Below are 22,473 nucleotides of genomic sequence, written 5' to 3'. Positions count from 1 at the left end.
CACTTGCATGCACATCCACAGTTTGTATAGATAACTCAACACTGCTTAAATCCATCACTATCACTGGAGAGGGCCAAATAGAAAACCATGGGGCCTCTGATAAAGTTTTCTATAGTGGGAGTGAGATGGGGAGGAATGCCAGAATCCAGCCCCTAACTCTAGCCTAAGGGAAGAGTTCTGTGTCTTGTTGGATCGGTTAAAATGGATTATCTCACTTGGCAGGCATCACCAGTGCCCAAATGAAGTACCCCCTGATCCTGAAATGAAACCCCAGCCCAGTGAGATTTCTTTGGGTGTGTGTGCGTTTGAAACCAGAAATGGTGAGCCAACCGCCAGTTTGGGGCTGAATCAAACAATCTATCATATTTATTGAGTGCTTACTATGTGCAGAGCACTGTATTAAGCACTTGTGAGAGTAAAATACAACAGAATTAGCAGCCACGCTCCCTGCCCATAATGAGGTTACAGTCTACAGAAGGAGTAGCTGAAGGGAAAGGGGTTTTGAAAACTGTTAGTGAGGCTTGGGGATCAGCAATTTCCTATGTTTAGGGGCTTTGGGACAAAATAAGGAAGTGAAAAGTTCAATAGGAAACTTGATTTCAAGTGAAACATTCAAACTGAAAATGCAACAGCATTTGGGTTTGCATTTATTAAAATGTCTATCTTTATCTGATCCTGTCAGGCTGTGAGCCTCTTGAGGGACAAGAATCCTATCTAATTATTACCCTTATATTCTTTTCTGGTGCTAATTATAGGGTTTTGAACACAGTTAAGTACTTAATAAATATTATTCCTTCTCCTCCTCACCCGACTGTGACTGCATAAACAGCCAGCCTGTATCCCTATATCAGACTATGTCAGTGATATGGACTGGGCTAAGATAGCAGATTTCATCAGGGTATCTAATGGCATCAGAAATCCTGACTGTGCCAGGTATCCAGACTGTGTTACCATGCAATATTGAGAAAGCAATAATAATAATTGTTGTATTCGTTAAGTGCTGCTTGTGAAGCAGCGTGGCTCCGTGGAAAGAGCACGGGCTTTGGAGTCAGAGGTCATGAGTTCGAATCCCAGCTCTGCCACTTGTCAGCTGTGTGACTGTGGGCAAGTCACTTAACTTCTCTGTGCCTCAGTTACCTCATCTGTAAAATGGGGATTAAAACTGTGAGCCCGTGGGACATCCCGATTCCCCTGTGTCTACCCCAGAGCTTAGAACAGTGCTCGGCACATAGTAAGCGCTTAACAAATACCAACATTAACATTATGTGCCAGGCACTGTTCTAAGCACTGGAGTAGATACAAGATAAGTGCACTGGGCACAGTCCCTGCCCTACATGAGGCTCACAGTATTAATCCCCATTTTACAGATGAAGGACCTGAGGCACAGAGAAGTGAAGTTCCTTTGCTCAAGGTCACACGGCAGACAAGTGGCAGACCAGGGATTAGAACCCATATCTTTCTGACTCTCAGGCCTGTGCTCTTTCCGCTAGGCTAGGCTGCTTTTCCAAACTGAATCAAGGTACTGGACCATATTCGTTGATCAGGCTGCATTAGTATACTGGACTATATCACAGTTCTTGATCATATCACTACATCAAACTGTCCATCCATTGGCCTGGGTCAGCTTGTACCAGGCTGCAGCAGCATTCTAGTCAGGACTCGCATTCCAGTGTGAATCAGCATACAAAATTGCCAGCATCCTAGATGATGCTCGTGTTCCCATCCGTGCCACCATGCCGGCTATTGGGGATTCACACGGTACTCTGTGTACCAGAATGTATCAATGGCATAGAGATGTTCCAGGTAACTGCCTGAATCACTGGACCAGGCCGAATCAACGATCTAGGTGGTGCCCACCTACCAATCTAGCAGTGAGCCAAAGTGAGCCGGTCTGTTTTTTTTTGCAAATTCTAGGTCAAATAGCTACATTCCTTCAGTTGTGGTCCGTCCCTCCCTGAACCAGGCCCTGCCTGGTGGAGGGAAAGGCACGCTATGTACCCCGGAAGTTACACTAGATTGCACAAGTGCAGAAGGCGAGTTCCCAAAAGAGCCTTTGAATTTTGATCCAAATAGAAAGAGAAAGATCTTAGAGCTCAAACGCCTCTGAGCTGCCAATATCTAGGGTCCCTGTTATCTCTACAGTGCCTCCAATGTCTAAATGTCTCTGCTGTCTTTAGAATGTCTCCAACAGGGGTGAGATTATCATCATCAATGGTATTCATGAGTACTTAACTATGTATAGAGCACTGTACTGTAAGCATTTGGGAGAGTACAATACAACAGAGTTGACAGACACTTTTTTTATGGTATTTGTTGAGTGCTAACTATAATAATGTTGGTATTTGTTAAGCACTTACTCTGTGCAGAGCACTGTTCTAAGCGCTGGGGTAGACACAGGGGAATCTGGTTGTCCCACGTGGGTGTCAAACACTGTTCTAAGCACTGGGGAAGGTACGAGTTAATTAGTTTGGACACAGCCCCTGTCCCACATGGTGTTCACAGTCTAAGTAGAGGGGAGAAAAGGTACCCCCATTTTACAGATGAGGGAACTGAGGCACAGAGAAGTGAAGTAACTTGCCCAAGGTCACACAGTAAGCAATTCCTGTGATAGATACAAGCTAATCACGTTGGACACAGTCCATGTCCCACATGAGGCTCACAACTCTTAATCCCCATTTTACAGATGAGGAAACTGAGGCACAGAGAAGTGAAGTGACTTGCCCAAGATCACATAGGCACAAGTGCAGGAGCCGGAACTAAAACCCAGGTTCTTCTGTCTCCCAGGCCCATGCGCTTGGGGAGAGAGAGGCCAAGAGGAGGAGGGCTGAGAGCAGAAGGGAAAGGCGTGCTTACCTTGCACTACCATTGTAGTGCAGCGTAGTTATGGCACCTCTGAAGCTGGCCCAGGACCTATCCGCTGAACCAGAGGTCCCGTCACCACTCGTGCCGAAAGAGGACAATGGCAACACCTTTAGGGGTTGTGTCAATGGCTGGTGGCCATTCCAGCCAGCAGGGAGCAATCAATCAATATATTGATTGTCAAAGAATGGAGTGTTATCTTGGCTCCATTTCTGGCCCCTTTTTGGTTCTAAGGCAGGTGAGCTAAGGTGAGCTAAGGCTTCTTTCCCTGCTCCAAAATCAGCAGGGGGGTGAGAAGGAGGTTACATATATGGACAGAACAACATTAAGAACGTGGCAGGGTGCTTCGGTTATTTCAAAAGCATTTGATGCTATCAGTACACTTGGGCACTGGCCACCTCTGTCCTGAGAAACTGATCAAGAGGCCAGGATTCCTCCACCAAGACAAGGCCGGGTACGTCAAAATTATTTGATTCTTCCTCCATCATCGGTGGGGTGAAAAGTCAAACAGCGTTCTACTTAGGGAGCACACTGGCCAAGGATGCAGACAGGGAAATAGAAAGCCAGCACATCCCATTGGAAAATGTCAGAGTGTGGCAACACCGTGGTATCAGGTTCCAGACCAAACAAAAGGTTCTTGGAGTTGTAGTGCTGTCCAACCTTCTCTAAGTCTGTGAGACCGGGAACACGCAAAGGCACCACATCTGGCTCCTTGAACAGTTCTATCAGCATCGCTTACAAACCAGACTCAATAGAAATGGCAAAACAAAATCACCATCAATGAACTTTTGTAAAGTTGTCAGTTTCCTAGCATCAAAGCTATGCTACCTTAACCCAAGGACATCCAAGTAGAGATGTCTTGAAGGCAAGAGGAAATGCGAGACTGAAGAAAGGGAGAGAGATCAGGGCCAGAAATGTAGATTTGGGTATCATCTGCATAGAGGTGGAAGTTGAAGCCACGGGAGCGAATGAGTTCTCCAAGTAAGTGGGTGTAGATGAAAAATAGGAGGGGACTCAGAACTGAACCTTGGGGGATTCTCACAGTTAGAGGGTGGGAGGCAGAAGGAAACTGGGAAGGAATGGCCAGAAAGATAAGAGGAGAACTAGGAGAGGACAGAGTCAGTGAAGCCAAGGTTGGATAATATTTTCAGGAGAAGGGGGTGGTCCACAGTGTCAAAAGTAACTGAGAGGTTGAGAGGATTAGAATGGAGTAGAGGCCATTGGATTTGGTAAGAAGGAGATAATTGGTGACCTTTAAGAGGGCATTTTCTGTGGAGTGGAGGGAACAGAAGCAAGATTGGAGGGGGTCAAGGAGAGAACTGGAGGAGAGGAATTTGAGACAGTGGGTGTAGACTACACACTCAAGGAGTTTGGAGAGGAATGGTAGGAGGGAGATGGGGTGATAATTGGAGGGAGCCTTGGAATCAAGGGAGGGCTTTTTAAGGATGGGAGAAATGGGTATGTGTGAAAGTAGTGGGGAAGAAGCCATTGGAGAGTAAACAGTTGAAGATGGCTGTTAGGGAGGGAGAAAGCAGCGTGGCTCAGTGGAAAGAGCATGGGCTTTGGAGTCAGGGCTCATGAGTTCGAATCCCAGCTCTGCCACTTGTCGGCTGTGTGACTGTGGGCAAGTCACTTAACTTCTCTGTGCCTCAGTTCCCTCATCTGTAAAATGGGGATTAAGACTGTGAGCCCCACGTGGGACAACCTGATTCCCCTGTGTCTACCCCAGTGCTTAGAACAGTGCTCGGCACATAGTAAGCACTTAACAAATACCAACATTATTATTATTAGAAAGGGAGAGAGACAAGAGTTTTAAGAAGGTGTGAAGGATCCCAAACAACTGCTGAAATGGAGAGTTGAAATTGAGAAACTGAAAGCAAGAAGAGCAGAGGAAATGTTTTAAGAATACAGTAACACAAAGCTTCAGATGATGCTGCAACCCAGCTAAAAACTGGGAGCCAATTGCTGAGAACAGACCTACTTGGAGCACTGCCATCAAGAAAGAACTAGCTCTCTTTGAGAAAACGTTTCCCATGAGAAGAGAGAAAAAGAGGCAAAAAAAGTAGCAGCACTAGGCACTACAAAGATTAAATACAACAACACAACAAGAGAAAAACCTTTTTGTGGCTGGGACTATGGATACTGTATTGGTCTTTTCAACCACATATGCACTTTTAGGTGAACTTCACCATCAGTGGTGTCTTCTTTCAATGTGAATTTTATATAAAGTAGTAGCTGCAGCAATGATAATCAATCAGTGGTACTTATCGAGTGCTTACTATATTCAGAGCATTGTACTAAGTGCTTGGGAAAGTACAATGCAAGAGAGTTGGTAGACATGACCCCTGCCCACAAGGAGCTTGCAGTCTATAGGTGGAGAAAGGCATTAGGGAAAATGGCAGAGTATAAGGATATGTACCTAAGTACTGTGGGGTAGAGGCCCAAGTGCTAAGGTGATGCAGAAGGGAGGGCAAATAGGGTATGAAAATGAGGAGTTAAGTCAGGCAAGTCCTATTGGTGGAGATGTGATTTCACTAGGAATTTACAGATAGGGAGAGTGGAAATTTTTCAGATATGATAGGGATGCAGTTCCAGGCCGGAAGGAGGATGTGGGCAAGGGGTTGGCTGTGAGAGAGATGAGGCTGAGGTAGGGTGAATAGGTTGGCACTAGAGGATTGAAATGTGCAAATCAGCAAGATAAGGTAGAAGAAAGGGATCTAGTTGCTTGACTGCTTTAAAGCCAATAGTAAGGTGTTTTTGTTTGATGCAGAGATGGTGAGCCTGTTGTTGTGTAGGGGTTGTCTCTATTTGTTGCCGAATTGTACTTTCCAAGCGATTAGTACAGTGTTCTGGACAAAGTAAGCACTCAATAAATGCGACTGAATGAATGAATGAGGAACCACTGGAGATTTTTGAAGAATGGGGAGAGAATAAATTAATTATAAGGATATATACATAAGTGCTATCCCAAGCACTTAGCATAGTGTTCTGCACAGAGTAAGCAATCAATAAATATAATTGATTGATTGTGGTGCTGAGGATGGAGAGAATAAAAGGTACTATTCCAAATCAAAGGCGACACAGAAGTTGGAGGGAGTAGGGGAAATGAGGCCTTAGTTGGGGAAGGCCTCTTGGAGGAGGTGTGATTTTAGTAAGACTTTGAAGACAGGAAGAAGGGTTGTCTGTCATATGTGGAGAGAGAGGGAGTTCCAGGCCAGAAGGAGAATTTGGGCAAGAGGTCGGTGGTGAGACAGATGAGATCGAGGTTCAGTGACTATGTTGGTGTAGGAGGAGCAAAGCGTGCGGGCTGCGTTGTAGTAGGAAATCAGTGAGGTTGACATAGGAGGGGACAAGATGATTGAGTGATTAAAGCTGATGGTAAAGAATTTCTGTTTGATGCGGAGATGGATGAGCAACCACTGGAGGATTTTGAGAAGAGGGGAGATGTGGACTGAATTTTTTTTAGAAAAGGATGATTCAGGCATTAGAGTGAAGTATGGGCTGGAGTGGAGAGAACTGGGAAGCAGGCAGGTTGGCAAGGAGATTAATCCAGTAGCCAAGGTAAAAATATAGTAAGCACTTTTTTATGATATTTGTTAAGTATTTACTAAGCCACTGGGGTAGATACAAACTAATCAGATTGGTCGCAATCCATGTCCCACATGGGACTGACAGTCTAAATAGGATTTAATCCCCATTTTACAGTTGTGAAAAGTGAGGTGTAGAGAAGTTAAGTCACTTGCCCAAGTCATATAGCAAGCAATTGGCAGAGCTGGGATTAGAACACAGATCTTCTTACTCCCAGAGCCATGCTCTTTCTGCTAAGCCATCCCAGTGCTTGATTTAGCATGGTAATAATTTGGGTAGAGAGTAAATGGCAGATTCTATAGATAAAGATAGAACCGACAGGATTTGCTTACTGATTGAATATGTGGGTTGAATGAAAGAGATGAGTCAAGGATAATGCCAACGTTTTGGGCTTGTGAGACAGATGATTGGTGGTGTTGTTGTCTAAAATGATGGGAAAGTCTTGGGGAGGATGGGTGAGGTGGGAAGACACTGTAAAGTTTGAGATGTTGGCAGAACATTTAGGTAGAGATGTCCTGAAGGCAGGAGGAAATGCAGACTGCATAAGAGAGAGGTCTGAGCTGGAGAAGTAGATTTTGGTTTCATCCATGTAGAGACTGAAGTTGAATCCATGGGAGTGAATAATTTATCCAAGGGAGTGTGTATAAATGGAGAACAGAAGAGGACCCAGAACTGAGCCTTGAGGGACTCACATAGTTAGTGGTGGGAAACAGAAAAGGAGACATTGAAAGAGACTGAAAATGATCAGCCAGAGAGATAGAAGGAGAACTGGGAGAGAACAATGTCAGTCAGGTCAGGTTAGATAGTATTTCTAGAAGGAGGTGGTCTACAGTATTGAAGGAAGATAAGGATGGAGTACAGGCCAGTGGATTTGGAAAGAAGGAGGTGCCTGGTTATCTTAGAGAGGGCAGTTTTAGTGGAGGGCCAAGGGAAAGAATTTGAAGAGAGAAAGTGGAGGCAGCGGGCATAAACATCTCATGAGGAGTTTGGAAAGGAAAAGTAGAAGGGAAATGGGGTGACAACTGGAGAATGCTGTGGGGCCAAGGGAGAGTTGCTTATAGGATAGGGGATACATAAGCGAATTTGAAAGCAGTGGGGAAGGAGCCACTACACTTCTATAGTGTGTGTGTGTGTGTGTGTGTGTGTGTGTGTGTGTGTTTGTGCCCCTGAATAAATTTGGCAAATTGGGCAAGTAGCACCTTCAGTCAAAGTATTGTCCATCCCTACTCTGGGCACTCCCTCAGGGAGACTGGCAGATGATAGGATAGAAGTGCTAAGGACTGACAGCTTGAGGAAAAATAAAATTCTCCTGGGAAACCCTTCTCACCCACCTAGATCTCCAGCAGCTAGCCACAACTAAAGAAAGTCACAATTCTGCTACTTAGGCAGCCTGTGGCTGGTGGGCAGACCTTGAGATAAAAAGCCCATTCACAAAGACCAGCATGTGCTGTGGGAAACTGCCACACTGAGCCTTATGCCACATCGCCATCTAGACTTATTCCAAATTGGAGATCTGTGGACTTTTATGGCTCCGAGACCTGGACCCACAAACAACACACATGTGAGACGGGATCACAGACAAAGGGGTCCCAGTGTGCAGTCAGTCCATCACCATTCAAGCAATGCTTGCCACACTTCCTCTTCGCTGGGTGGACCATGATGTCAGCAGGACATAATAATAATGTTGGTATTTGTTAAATGCTTACTATGTGCCAAACACTGTTCTAAGCACTGGGGTAGATACAGGGTAATCAGGCTGTCCCACGTGAGGCTCACAGTCTTAATCCCCATTTTGCAGATGAGGTAACTGAGGCACCGAGAAGTTAAGTGATTTGCCCAAAGTCACACAGCTGACAGGTGGCGGAGCTGGAATTAGAACCCATGACCTCTGATTCCTAAACCCTTGCTCTTTCCACTGAGCCATGCTGCCTCTCTAAGCAGGATGCCAGATAGGTGCTGTGTGGGAGCCAGAAGAAGGTGGAAAGAGAAGTCAATTAAAGACTTGGTGAAGCAAACCAAGTCGCATGGCCTAGTGTTAGGAGCAAAGGACTGGGAGGCAGGAAACTTAGGATCTAATTTTGGCTCTGCCACTTGCTGTTGTATGACTTTGGACAAGGCACTTCACTACTCTGGGCCTCAGTTTTCTCATCTGTAAAATGGGGATTGAATACCTGTTTTCCCCTTTAGAATGTAAGGAATTGTGTCTGATCTGTGTCTGTGCATCCTTGGATTAATCAGTTCGTATTCACTGAGCACATAACAGTGAGCAGAGCACTGAACTAAGCACTTGGAAGAGTACGATATAACACATTTGCTAGACACATTCCATGCCCCCAAGGAACTTACAGTCTAGCGGGTGAGACAGACATTAAAATCAATGTCCGATTACCCCAGCTCCTGTGACGTATAAGTGCTTTACAAATATTACAGTTATTATTATTATTAAGATGGGACATAGCCATGGACTGCAGGAGACAGACCAGCTTGACTTGTTATCACCAATACTGGGGAGATTGGAGTAGGGCTTTAAGAAGATTGTGGCACTGAGAGGGAAAGTGGAAACAGCAAGCACTGAGGGAAACAAATACAAAAAAAGAAGATACAGTCACATCTTTCTATGAACGTGGTAAGGAACTGATTGACATTCACCTCCATACATAGTTGGAATCTCACTGTCAATTAGCTTTATGTTCAACTGAAGGATGGCTCTTTCTTGCTCTATAAATGTATGTTGATCAAAATCTCATTTCCACTATGGGTTGTCCCATACTTGGTGTGGCCCAGAAAACAAAATCAAACCAGAATATGGACGTTCTCATTTGGGGAGTTGGTCTGAACTACAGAAACACCAGACAGTAGAGAATTCATCCACAGCCTGACCTTTCCACTCTGATTCGGGGCTCTTATTACTTCTGTTTCCATTAAATCTTGGGGACTCTTGACAAACTGATCACTGCTGGGTTCTCATTCCCCACTTCCCTCCATTTTTTTCTGCTTCCTTTTCTCAGACTGGGAAGCAAAAGGAGAAATTGTGAGTGAACCCTGGTTGAGAGCACAAAATAATGCTAAAGCTAAATATTGTGCTCAGTGCTGGGGTAGGTACAAGATAATCAAATTGGACACGTACCTGCTTCACGTGGTGCTCACAGGGAGGAAGAGAGAACAGGTATTTTATCTCCAATTTACTACTAAGGAAATTGAGTTCCATAAATTAAATGACTTGCCCAAGGTTATACAGCAGATGAAAGGTGGAGGCGGGACTAGAATCCAAGTATTCTTATTTCCACTCCCATGCTCTTTCCATTAGTCTCTGCTGCCTCTCTCTGCTCTGTTTCTGTCTCTCCAGAGATATATGTCACACAACAACAGGTCCCACTAGATATTTGAATGTAGCTATGAGAGGAAGGGATACACTTCCCTGACTTGATCCCGATGTAGGTTAGTTGACAGATTTCATGACCATAGCTCTCAACGGAAAGGTTCTGAGCTAATTCTATGGAAATAGCCAAGATGAATGAGTTGGGTTTGGACCCTTGGTAATGATTTGGCAGGCCTGGGGCCTAGGTGAAGATTCGGGAGTGGGTTCTCGTGGCCAAGGTGGGGGTGAGCACTAGATACAGAGTTTGAAACAGTCAGCCCCACCCCAACTACTGGAGCTGTTCTCTGGACCTTTTCCACCCTGTGGCTCTGGGTGTGGTAGAGGAGTGGGAAGGGCAGGAGCAAAGTCCAAGGGAGGGCCCGGCGTCAGCCATTTTGTGGTCTTTCCCTGCCACCACCTGCCCCGAGATAATCACATGTTCTCAGGGAGGTGAGGCGGGGGGAGCGGCCTTTCCCGCAGCATCCCAATATGACCCGGAACAGCCACACTTCAGCCTCAACCTCACAGGGTGGAGAGGACACACCAGGAACCCCGGACCCAATCCCAGAAAAAACCACCCATTTCCACCAAATCCGCTTTCCTTCAAACCCAGCATTCTGACTGCCCCCTTCTTGGCTCCTGAACTGTGAGAGGAAATTTCTGTCGATTTGGGCTAACCACTGAAGAAACCTATATTAAACTGACCTATGGGTTTTTGGCTCAGCCCTAACTCTGATAACCCCTTCAAACTCCATGTCCAGTGCCTCAGATGGTGGGGAAAGAGGTTGGTCTCTGAGAGGAGGTGTCCGCCAAAACACAGCTGAACTCTGCCTGCTCAGGGCAAGATCATAGGAGCAGGAAACCCAGGCCCGTTGAGGCTGTCACCTTGCCTGCTTTTAGTCTTTCAGTGACTAAACTCCAAAGGGAAGATCCCTGGGGGAAGCCTATAGATCGGATTTCCTCTGGACATATTACAATCACTTTTCTCGGGGGATTCTGCAAGTAAATGGCTGTCAAAGAAATTCAACTTGGCACTTGCTTCATCCTAACTTTTGGGGAACAAGATTCAGAATGGAAATGACCAATTCCTTCCATCAAGTGATCACATTAAGAGAAAAAAAACTGTTGATAGCCCAATTTCCTTTCTTGCCAGGCAGTTTCAGAGCTTTCTTTCCCATGCTGGGTTTCTATGGCTGCTAGGGGAGCCCTTATGTGCATGACTGAATGTGAACACCCCCTTCCCACTTGCCCACAGATATGGCCTGGGGGGATAATAATTATATGCTCCTCCTACTATGTCCTCCTCACCATTTTCTCCATCCCCACCGCTCTGGAGCTTGGAAACCTCACTGGCGCATCTAATCCAGATGTCTAGTAGTTGCAATGACGGCCAGAGTCAGGGCTTTCCTCGAGCAAATTTTTTAATCTACCACCGGAATGAAAATCCCCACCATCTTTCCACTCAACTGGAGGCTTGTTACTTACATACAAAGCTACTTAATGATCCTTCCAAAAAGATTTCCTCTTCACCTGCAGTCTGTGTGCAAAGGATGATTTGATTCACACTGTGTCTTTAGACTAGTCAATATAAAATCAATAGTTAACAACCATTCTATGCAGAGCACACAAAATGCGAAAGCTGGCACTGCCGAGGACCAATTCAGCAATGGGCTAATGTGACCATGGATTCAAGATGACCCCCTAATAGCTGATTCTTCAGGACAGACAAATCTTTCAACTTTTTGTTCCTTATTCTCTGTACAGGCTTTTTTCTTCCAGGTCACCTGAAACTGATCGTCTTCTCCCCATTTTGTCCTTGTAGTTTAGCAGAAGGTGAAATACACAGAAGCCCAAAGAGGTAGAAATAGACACTCTCACTCAATCAATTGATGCTATTTATTGAGCACTTACTGTGGGCAGACTGACACTGAAAAGGAAAGGGAACAATTCTTCCATGGAAAAACAAAGATCTATCTATATAAAAATTATGGTATTGGTTAAGTGCTATCTGCCAAGGACTATACTAGATGCTACTTAGAAACAGGATAAGAACAGCGTGGCCTAGTGGAAAGATCATAGGCTTGGGAGTCAGAAGACCCGGGTTCTAATCCCAGGTCTGCCAATTGTTTGCTGTGAGACCTTGGGCAAGTCACTTAACTTCTCTATACCTCCATTTCCTGATTTGCAAAATGGGAATTCAATACCTGTTCTCCCTCCTATTTAGAATATGAGCCCCATGTGGGACCTGGAGAGCCTGTATCTACCCCAGCACTTAGTACAGTGCTTGACACGCAATAAACACTTAACAAATACTGCAATTATAATTATCACTTTTATTATTATTTGTAAGATTGGACACACATGGGACTCACCGGGGATGAGAGAACAAGTGTTTAGATCATTTTACAGATAAGGAAAATGAGGTACAGAAGTTGAGTGACCTGCCCCAGGTGGCACAGCATGAAAGTGACAGAGCCGGGATTAGATCCCAGGTCTCCTGGCTCCCAGTATTGTGCTCTTGTCAATATACTAATAGATATTTTGCCTTTACACCCATATATACAGATGTGTGCGCATGCACACTCATGCACACACACAAACATACACACCCACACACCACATACTCATAAATCAATCAATTGCATTTACTGAGTGCTTACTATGTTCCTGCCAACGAGCATGTGAACATATACCTATATACATAACACACACACACACTCTAACCTAAGATTCATAATTTAGAGGAAAGTGGTTTTCTCACTTGACAGTCTAATCTAATCTAATGATTCTTATGGGGAAAAGGTTCAAAAATTTTCCCCAGTTTATAAACTATCTTTTAGGACCCAGTGCAAAATTAAGCTGAATGTAGACTCCCATCTTCTCTGCCCTTGCCATTTTAACCTTCATTCCCCCCCTCTCCCCACTGTTATTATTACTAATAATATAATAACAATGGTATTTGTCCAGCAAATGCTGGATTAAATACAGTTTAATCAAAGAAGCAACATGGCCTGATGGAAACAGCACAGACCTGGAAATCAGGAGAGCTGGGTTCTAAACCCTGCTCCGCTGCTTACCTGCTGTGTGAAGTCATTTAACTTAACTTTGGGCCAGTCGCTTAACTTCTATGAGACTCGGTTTCCTAATCTGTTAACTAGAAATTAAATTTCCTGTTTTCCCTCCCCTTTAGACTGCGAGCCCCAAGTGGAACAGGGACTGTGTCCAGTCTACTTACACTGTATATATTCCAGAGCTTGGCACAGAGTAAGCACTTAACAAATACCACAATTCTTATTAGTATAATTGGATCAGACATATTTCCTGTCCTGTGTGGAACTCACAGTCTAAGGGGAAGAACTGATATTTGACTTCCATTTTCCAGATGAGGAAACTGTCTTGTCCAAGTCACAGAGTAGGCAAAAGGAGGAGCCAGAACTAGAACTCTTGGTTTCCAGTGGTTTATACTCTTAATGGAAAATGTACTTTTAAAATTATTTGTAAAAGCTACATTTCTTTTAATGTTATTTGTTAAGCACCTACTATGAGCCAGTCACTGTATTAAGCTTGGACTGGATACAAGATAATCAGATTGGGACCAGCCTCTGTCCCACATGGATTTACAAGCCTTTATCCCCATTTTCCAGATGAGGTAAATGAGGCACAGAAAAGTGAAGTGACTTTCCGAAGGTCACACAGCAAACCCGAGGAGGAGCCGGGTTGAGATCCAGGTCCTCCTGACTCCTAGGCTTGTGCTCTGTCCAATAGGTTATGCTGTTTCTCTTGTTCATGAAAACTTCTGAGCCATGTTTAAAACCCAGGCCTCCTGATTCCTACTTCTACTCCTGGGGCCCGGATGCTTTTCCATCCTCAGAGGAGGATTTAAGCCCAAATTTTTATGGGAATTCCATTTCAAGGAAGGAGGAGGACACATGGCCTAAAATGAAGGCTGGCTGACTGACTGGCTGTCTTATTGGTTCTCCGATTAGCTAGCTGACTGGCTGGGGAATGGCTTGGAGTTTTTTTTTTAAAATGGTATTTGTTAAGTGCTTACTATATGCCAGGCACTGTAATAATGTTGGTATTTGTTAAGCGCTTACTATGTGCAGAGCACTGTTTAAGCACTGGGGTAGATCCAGGGTCATCAGGTCATCCCACGTGAGACTCACAGTTAATCCCCATTTGACAAATGAGGTAACTGAGGCACAGAGAAGTGAAGTGACTTGCCCACAGTCACACAGCTGACAAGTGGCAGAGCCAGGAATCAAACCCATGACCCCTGCCTCCGAAGCCCAGGCTCTTTCCACTGAGCCGGGGTAGATTCAAGCTAATTGGGTTGAAAACAGTCCACGTCCCACATGGGACTCACTTGCACAGATGAGGGAACTGAAGCACAGAAGTGAAGTGACTTGCCCAAGTCACACAGCAGACAAGTGGTGGAGCTGGGATTAGAACCCAGGTCCTTCTGACTCCCAGGTCTGTACTCTATTTCCTAAACGAGACTGTTTCTCTTGGAGATTGACCCACCATACTGGGCTCCTTGTCGTTGACTTTCAGCTCCCAGAAAAGTCTAAGAACCCAGGCCTTTGAGGCTGCAGCCTCTGCTTCCTGAGGCCAGTCCCAAGTATGCTTTGCGGTTGCCTCTTGTTGAAGGATGACAGAATCGGCCCTCAGATCTTTCCCAGCTAAGTCAGAGACCTCGACTAAGTCACCGAACCCCAAGCCAGAGTAACCCGGGCATGGGATTATGATTTCCACCATTCCCCTAAGAGTCTAACTGCCACGATGCTGGTAGTGGTCGTGGTGGGAGTACAGTACGTACTTCTTTCTTTGTGGATTGACTTTTGACCCCTTCTATAAAATGCACCTTGCACCAGGGAAATTTAAGGCTCCAGCTAGTTACTCATTACATCCAGCCATGAACTGCCTGCAGACTCCTAGCTGCCTGTTCTGACCGAGGTGCAGATGGGAAAAAAGCAGTCATTAGAGCTGTGAAATTCTGTCATATCGGCAGAATTGGACTGCAACGGGCAGCAATTCATGCTTGACCTCTGATCTGTGAAGTTTGTGTGAACCTTTGACCCCCGGATTGGAATTGAGAAATAGGGTTCACTGATGCAAGGAGGAGCAAAAAGTGGAGGAGGAGGAGGAGGAGGAGGAGGAGGAGGAGGAGGAGGAGGAGGAGGAGGAGGAGGAGGAGGAGGTAATTTGTTGTAGGGCAAATGGTCACAAAGAGTTCACTATCCTGGGGACAGAGGAGGGAGTCCAAGGAAAAAAAATCTTCCCAAATCCGTGAAGGAGCCAATGTTAGCAGGTCCAGGGGCTGGGATCTGAAGACTAAACATCCCTCTTCATGGGAGGTCACAGCTTTAAATCTCTTGGACCACTGGGACTCTGAGCCCTGGAACTTGAAGCTCCTGGGACTCTGAGTTCTGGGATTTAAGACCCCTGGCACTCTGGGTCTCTGAAATCTGGAATTTAAGGCTCTTGGCTGGGACTTGGCTTTCAGCAGCATTTGTTGCTGTGTGGTTTGCTACAGCAGAGCTTAGTTCAGCCAACAGTAGCTTACAAAGAGTTAAGACCAGCCCCTGAAACAGGAACATGAAGCAATTCCACCTTTGATATGCTGTAGTTTTTATCCAACACGTTATCTAATCTTGGTTATAAAGTGCAAAACCGAACAAGCCCCATATGGGGAAAAGCAATGAGGTGGCCCATGGGAAACTTTCTGTCTTTGAAACCAAAACTATCACCAACCCCCTCCCCCCACCCCCCAACTCCTCTGCCCCAGCAAACATTATTTCTGGGCCCTGTAATATCTCCCTTGTCCTTGTTCTCAAGCCAGATCCCCGCCTGTTCTGCTACGATGAACTCGCTGGCTTGGGACGCCCTTCCAACTTACACTCTCTCCTTCTCTATCCAAACAGAAAGAAACAGCCATGAGCCCCACCCTCAAGCACTGCTAGCCCAATATTACCAACAGCAGCAACTGGAGGAGGACCCAGGCAGACTTTCAAGGGCAAAGACCACGTTCAAAACTACTGTGCTCAGATTCTGCCCTGGTTGCTGCACAATAAACACTGTCGGTGGTAAAAATTATGGTGAACCGGGGAATAATAATAATAAAAATTGTGGTATCTTAAGTACCCACAATGTGCCAGGCACTATACTAAGAGCTGGGGTAGATACAAGAAAATCTGGTTGGACATAGTTCTGTCCCACATGGGGCTCACATTCTTAACCCCTATTTTACAGATGAGGTCACTGAGGAACAGAAGTGAAAAGACTTGCCCAAGGTCACATAGCAGACAAGTGGAGGAGCCGGGATCAGAACCCAGATCCTTCTGACTCCCAGGCCCATGCTCCATCTGTTAGACCTCACTGTTTCTCAAGGCTACCAAAATCGTCCATCATAGTATATCCTCCATTTCATTCCATTAGGCTTGGACCATCTGCTTTCTTGTGGAACGGATTAGGGCTGGAGATAAGGACAGCCTCCCCCTCTGATATCAAACTCTTCTTGCTGGTTAAGGAAATGCACTAAAACAACCACCGCCACACCTAACCACACAGACCCACAACTTTCTGCCCCAGTCCTAATCTTAAAATCGCAAAATTGATTCTGAACAGATAATGAACTAACTGGGAGGGGATGACCAACTCAAATCGGCATTTTCTTAGGTTCAAATCCTAGCAAATCCCTGATCTCTCTGGTCTTCATTTCTGGGACATGGGGCGGGTGGGAGGTGGTCAGGGTCGGGACTCTGGCACAGAGCCTTCGGACTCTAAGGGTGGAAGGGTTTTGTGTCCGGTCTGGTGGAGTGTGGGCTGGGCTGGACTGACGTTTCCAACGTTTCCCTTCCCCAAGGTTTTTATCCCATTTCAATGGGAAAGTAAACACATTTGGTCACTGGCTCATTTACCCCATCGATCAAAAGTCCCCGACAGAACCCAGTCTTTTTCCCGCGGCTGGGCTCTGCCCAGGCGCTATGGTTCCCTTACCTTTCCAGTCCCGAAATCCGGGCTCGGCCAACAGCACCTGCGCCTCTGCTTAAAGGACCTTTCGCTTCCCTCCGAATCCCCAGGGCTGTGGGAACCGCCCCCCGGTCCCCAGCTCTCTATTGGTCAGCTGCTTTGGTCGTTTCAATTCCTGGGGAGTCATTAGCTTGGAGCACCTGTAATGAGGCTCGGTGGGTGGGTCAGAGGAAGATGGGCGGAGGGAAGTCTCAGGATGCAGAAAGCTCAACAGCGGCTTGAAAATTAATGGAAACTCAGCTGGAACAAATGGCTTTCTGGAGGGCCAAGCTTAAGGGGGGTAGAAGAATGCAAGGAAAAAAGGCTGATATTTTCTTAGGGGATGGAGGGTCTAGAGGGACTGTTTTATTCGGAGGGGGTGGGAGGCCAGAGGGAGAAGAAGGGGATCCGGCACAAACTTCACTTCTCAGCCCAAGGGGTTAGGAAGATACTTTGCTTCCTTAAAACTGAGGAACGGAAGTAAGGGCAAGGGCTCAGGCACCTCTTGGTTCAGCAAATGAATGTGGAACTCTGCTTTACTTGGAGCTTGAGGCTGGCTTAAAGTGTCACTACCACTACTAACTGTGGCATTTGTTAAGTGCCAAGCACTGTGGAAGATCAAACATAATCAGGTCGGACACAGTCCTTGTCCCACATGGGGCTCACAGGCCAAGTCGGAGGTAGAACAGGTACTAAATCCCAAACTGAGGCCCAGAGAGGTTAAGTGACTTGCCCACTCTTACAAAGTATTGAGGGGCAGAGCTGGGACTGGAAGCTGGATCCTCTGGCTCCTAGGCCCAACTTCTTTTCACTACGCCACACTCCTACTCTGCAGAGGGTTATCTAAGGTACTGCCCTAGTTGCTCCTCCCACCCTGGGAGCCCTGGGCCTTAGCTTTGAGCAGCAGCAAACTCCCGGGTCTAGTTCGAGGGTCCAGGGAGGGGCGGGGTGGGGGAGGTGGGGGAAGGAGGATAGGACTGTGCGACCCAGTAGAAAGTGCACTGACCTGGTAGTCAGGAGACCTGGGTTCTAGTCCAGGATCTAACTCTTGCCTGCTATGTGACCTTGGGCAAGTTACTTAACTACTTTGTCCCTGTTTCCTCATGGGGCAAGCGGAGATAAAACACCTATTCTGTTTCCCTTTTATACTGTAAGCTCAATATGGCACAGGAACTGTGCCTGATCTGATCATTCTGCAACTATCCCAGTGCTTTTGGGGTTTTTTTAGGGTATTTGTTAAGAGCTTACTCTGTGCCTTGGGGTAAATTCAAGTTTATTATATTGAACATAGTCCCTGTCCCACATGGGGCTCACATTCTAATTTGGAGGGAGGCTGATTTATTTTTGGTTCTTTTTGGAAATGATATTTGTTAAGCACTTACTATATGCCAGGCACTGTTCTAAGTGCTGGGGTAAGATACAAGATAATCAGGTTGGACACAGTCCTCGGCCCACATGGGGCTCAGAGCCTTAATCACAGATTAAGATGAGGTATCTCAGGCATAGAGAAGTGAAGTGACTTGCCCAGGGTCACAAAGGCAATTCTATTTATTAAGCACAGATTTATCGAATACAAAGTACTGTATTAAGTGCTTGGGAACATTCATATTCTTTGCCCTCGGGGAGTTTGGAATCTAACGGGTAGGGCAGAGACAAGACAGGGACTTGGGCAGGAAAAGGGAGGTTGGAGCTGGGGGTGGGGTGGGGGGCTATGGGGCTTAATTTGAGCCAGTGCTGGTGATGGGACTTAGCCCCAGCAACTGAGGGCAGAACCCTGGCACCTCTCCCAGGCAGGAATGCTCCTGCCAAGGTGCAAAGAGCCTTATCCCAGTGCAGTTCTGAAAGAATAAGGGAAACTGCCTCGTTTTTCAATCTCTCAGCATTCCCTCTGCAACACCCACTCCCAGATGCAGAATAGCATCCGCTCATCAGATCATCCTCCACCCTTGCCTGAAGGGGAAGCAATGGGGAGAGGAGATGGGGGCTCTCGCAGGACCAGGTAAGGACCAGGTAAGGACCGGCGACAGGATCACAGGCTCAGGAGTCCTGCTGTGGGGACAATGTCAAGGGGTGGGGTTATTGCTAATAATAATAATATTTGTTAAGTGCTTACTTTGTGCCAGGCACTTTACTAAGCACTGGGGTGGATACAAGCAAATCCAGTTGGACACAGTCCCTGTACCACATTGGGCTCACAGTCTCAATCCCCATTTTATAGACGACGTAACCAAGGCACAGATAAGTGATGTGACTTGCTCAAGGTCACACAGCAGACAAGTGGCAGAGCCAGGATTAGAAGCCACAACCTTCTAACTCCCAGGCCTGTGCCTTATCCACTACACCACACTGCTTCTCTGCCAAGGTTGGGCCGCTGCCCGGCTCATCTTCCTGCAGAAACGATCTGGGCCTGTCACTCCCCTTCTTAAACAACTCCAGTGGTTGCCTATCAACCTCCGCTCCAAACAAAAACTCCTCACTCTAGGCTTCAAGGCTCTACATCACCTTGCCCCTTCCTACCTCTCCTCCCTTCTCTCTTTCTACCACCCACCCCGCACGCTCCGCTCCTCTGCCGCCCACCTCCTCACCGTCCCTCGGTCTCGCCTATCCCGCCGTCGACCCCCGGGCCACGTCCTCCCGCGGTCCCGGAACGCCCTCCCTCCTCACCTCTGCCAAACTGATTCTCTTCCCCTCTTCAAAACCCTACTTAAAACTCACCTCCTCCAAGAGGCCTTCCCAGACTGAGCTCCTCTTCTCCCTCTACTCCCTCTACCACCCCCCCTTCATCTCTCCGCAGCTAAACCCTCTTTTCCCCCTTTCCCTCTGCTCCTCCCCCTCTCCCTTCCCATCCCCTCAGCACTGTACTTGTCCGCTCAACTGTATATATTTCCATTACCCTATTTATTTTGTTAATGAAATGTACATCGCCTTGATTCTATTTAGTTGCCATTGTTTTTACGAGATGTTCTTCCCCTTGACTCTATTTATCGCCATTGTTCTTGTCTGTCCGTCTCCCCCGATTAGACTGTAAGCCCATCAAACGGCAGGGACTGTCTCTATCTCTTGCCGACTTGTTCATTCCAAGCGCTTAGTACAGTGCTCTGCTCATAGTAAGCGCTCAATAAATACTATTGAATGAATGAATGAATGAGGCATGAGTGGGATGCTTGGAGCAAGGGAACTTTACATAGGGTGGGGGCTAGTGGCCAGTATGGAACCAAAGACTGAGGAGATTCTCAGACCCAAGAAAGGGCAAAGAACATGGGACAGGGGTGGAACCAGGGAAGGGGCTAGGTTTGCTGGACAGGGGAGGAAGTAGAGTAAGAAGTTAATGGCTGTGGCATTTGTTCAGTGCTTACTATGTGCCAGACACTGTGCTAAGTGCTGGGACAGGTACAATAGCATCAAATCAGTCACGCAAAATCCCTTTTCTACATGAGGCTCACTGTTTTAGAAGAAGCCAGCATGGCCCAGGGGATAGAGCACGTACCTAAGAGTGAAGGGGGCTTGGGTTCTATTCCCAGCTCCACTTTTTGCTAGCTGTTTGACCTTGGACAAATCACTTAATTTCTCAGTGCCTCAGCTTCTTCATCTGTAAAATAGAGATGAGATACCTCTTTTCCTTTCCCACTAAACTGTGAGCTCCATGTGGGACACAGGAACTGTGCCTGGCCTGATTGTACCATATCTACCTCAGTGCTTAGTACAGTGCTTGTATTAATAATAATTGTGGTATTTGTTAGGCACTGGGGTAGATATAAGATAATCAAGTTCCATGTGGGGATCACAGCCTGAGGAAGAGCAAGCATTGCATCCCCATTAGGCAGATGAGAGAACCAAGGTCCCGAGAACGTAACTGACTTGCCCAAGGTCACACAGCAGTCAATTGGCAACCCCAAGGATTAGAACCCAGATTCTCTGACGCCCAGGCCTGTGCTCTTAGAGAGAAGCAGCATGGCTCAGTGGAAAGAGCTCGGGCTTGGGAGTCAGAGGTCATGGGTTCTAATCCCAACTTCGCCGCTTGCCAGCTGTATGACTTTGGGCAAGTCACTTAACTTCTCTGGGCCTCAGTTACCTCATCTGTAAAATGAGGATGAAAACTGAGCCCCACATGGGACAATCTGATCACCTTGTATCCCTCCAGTGAGCAGAACAGTGGTTTGCACATAGTAAGCGCTTAACAAATACCACCATTATTATAATTATTAGGCCTCGCTGCTTCTCAGGCACTTAACAAAAACCATTCATTCATTCAATAGTACTTATTGAGCACTTACTATGTGCAGAGCACCGGACTAAGCACTTGGAATTTACAATACCGCAACAGATAGAGACGATCCCTGCCTACTGACGGGCTCACAGTCTAAACGACCGTGACCACAATTCATACTGCTGGATAGGGATAGAGGGAGCATATCCTACAGAGGAGGAGACTGCAGTAGAGGTAAAATGACTTGCTCAAGGTCACACGACGACAGAGTCAGGATTAAAACCCGGATCTCCTAACTCTGAGGCCTGGGTTCAATACTATTTGACTCTACTTTTGCCTCCTGGTGATTACAAGATGAACTGCAGCTCTAGAGTGCAGTGGGCCCTGGCCGAATCCTCCTTTTATAGCCCCCTGGATGTGGTCAGAATCATCCTATTAACTCAGCACCTCCTGGGTTTCATTTTGCTTCCTGGTGGAAACCCGACACGGATTTACATAGATTACCCAGTCCAGGATTCAGTACAATGCAAACGGTCTGTACATAACAACTGGCTTGGAGGCCCTTTAGCACTTAAGCAAAATAAACACCACTCCTTCCCCAAACTGGAGTAGAAGGACCCAGGCAGAGACTCCCTGGACACTGCATCCATCAAGTCAAGGGGCCTGGAAACCAGTTTGGGGGGGGGGGGGGGGGGAGGCGGGAAGACGTGTTTCCTGATGAGGATTAACGTCTGGACTTGAGGAAAGCAAACATAAGGCAGCAGCTGAGGGGCCCAAATTGGCAGGCTGCACTCTTTCATTCATTCAATAGTATTTATTGAGTGCTTACTATGTGCAGAGCACTGTACTAAGCGCTTGGGATGAATAAGTCGGCAACAGATAGAGACGGTCCCTGCCGTTTGACGGGCTTACAGTCTCATCGGGGGAGACGGACAGACAAGAACAATGGCAATAAACAGCGTCAAGGGGAAGAACATCTCGTAAAAACAATGGCAACTAAATAGAATCGAGGTGATGTACAATTCATTAACAAAATAAATAGGGTAACGAAAATATATACAGTTGAGCGGACAAGTACGGTGCTGTGGGGATGGGAAGGGAGAGGTGGAGGAGCAGAGGGAAAAGGGGAAAATGAGGCTTTAGCTGCAGAGAGGTAAAGGGGGGATGGCAGAGGGAGTAGAGGGGGACGAGGAGCTCAGTCTGGGAACGCCTCTTGGAGGAGGTGATTTTTAAGTAGGGTTTTGAAGAGGGAAAGAGAATCGGTTTGGCGGAGGTGAGGAGGAAGGGCGTTCCAGGACCGCGGGAGGACGTGACCCAGGGGTCGACGGCGGGATAGGCGAGACCGAGGGACGGTGAGGAGGTGGGCGGCAGAGGAGCGGAGCGTGCGGGGTGGGCGGTAGAAAGAGAGAAGGGAGGAGAGGTAGGAAGGGGCAAGGTGATGGAGAGCCTC

The 22,473-nt window shown here is 46.8% G+C and overlaps 1 protein-coding gene across 7 annotated transcripts in view; it reads right to left on the bottom strand.

Annotated features, from left to right (window-relative positions):
• RBM47 (RNA binding motif protein 47) overlaps positions 1–22,473 on the bottom strand; it is a 130,426-nt gene that overhangs the window by 16,681 nt on the left and 91,272 nt on the right. The window contains exon 1 of one of the 7 annotated variants that reach the window (XM_029046687.1): positions 16,805–16,899. The exons of the other annotated variants lie outside the window; for them this stretch is intronic. The gene's annotated coding sequence lies outside the window, so the exon portion shown is untranslated. Of the gene's footprint in view, positions 1–16,804; positions 16,900–22,473 lie in introns of those variants that run through there. 7 annotated transcript variants of the gene reach the window in all.

The sequence above is a fragment of the Ornithorhynchus anatinus genome, chromosome 18 (genome assembly GCF_004115215.2).
Source record: "Ornithorhynchus anatinus isolate Pmale09 chromosome 18, mOrnAna1.pri.v4, whole genome shotgun sequence".
In the NCBI taxonomy this organism is placed as follows: Eukaryota; Metazoa; Chordata; class Mammalia; order Monotremata; family Ornithorhynchidae; genus Ornithorhynchus; species Ornithorhynchus anatinus.
Note: the sequence above shows the minus strand (reverse complement) of the source record. Positions and strands in the feature narration are given on the sequence as shown.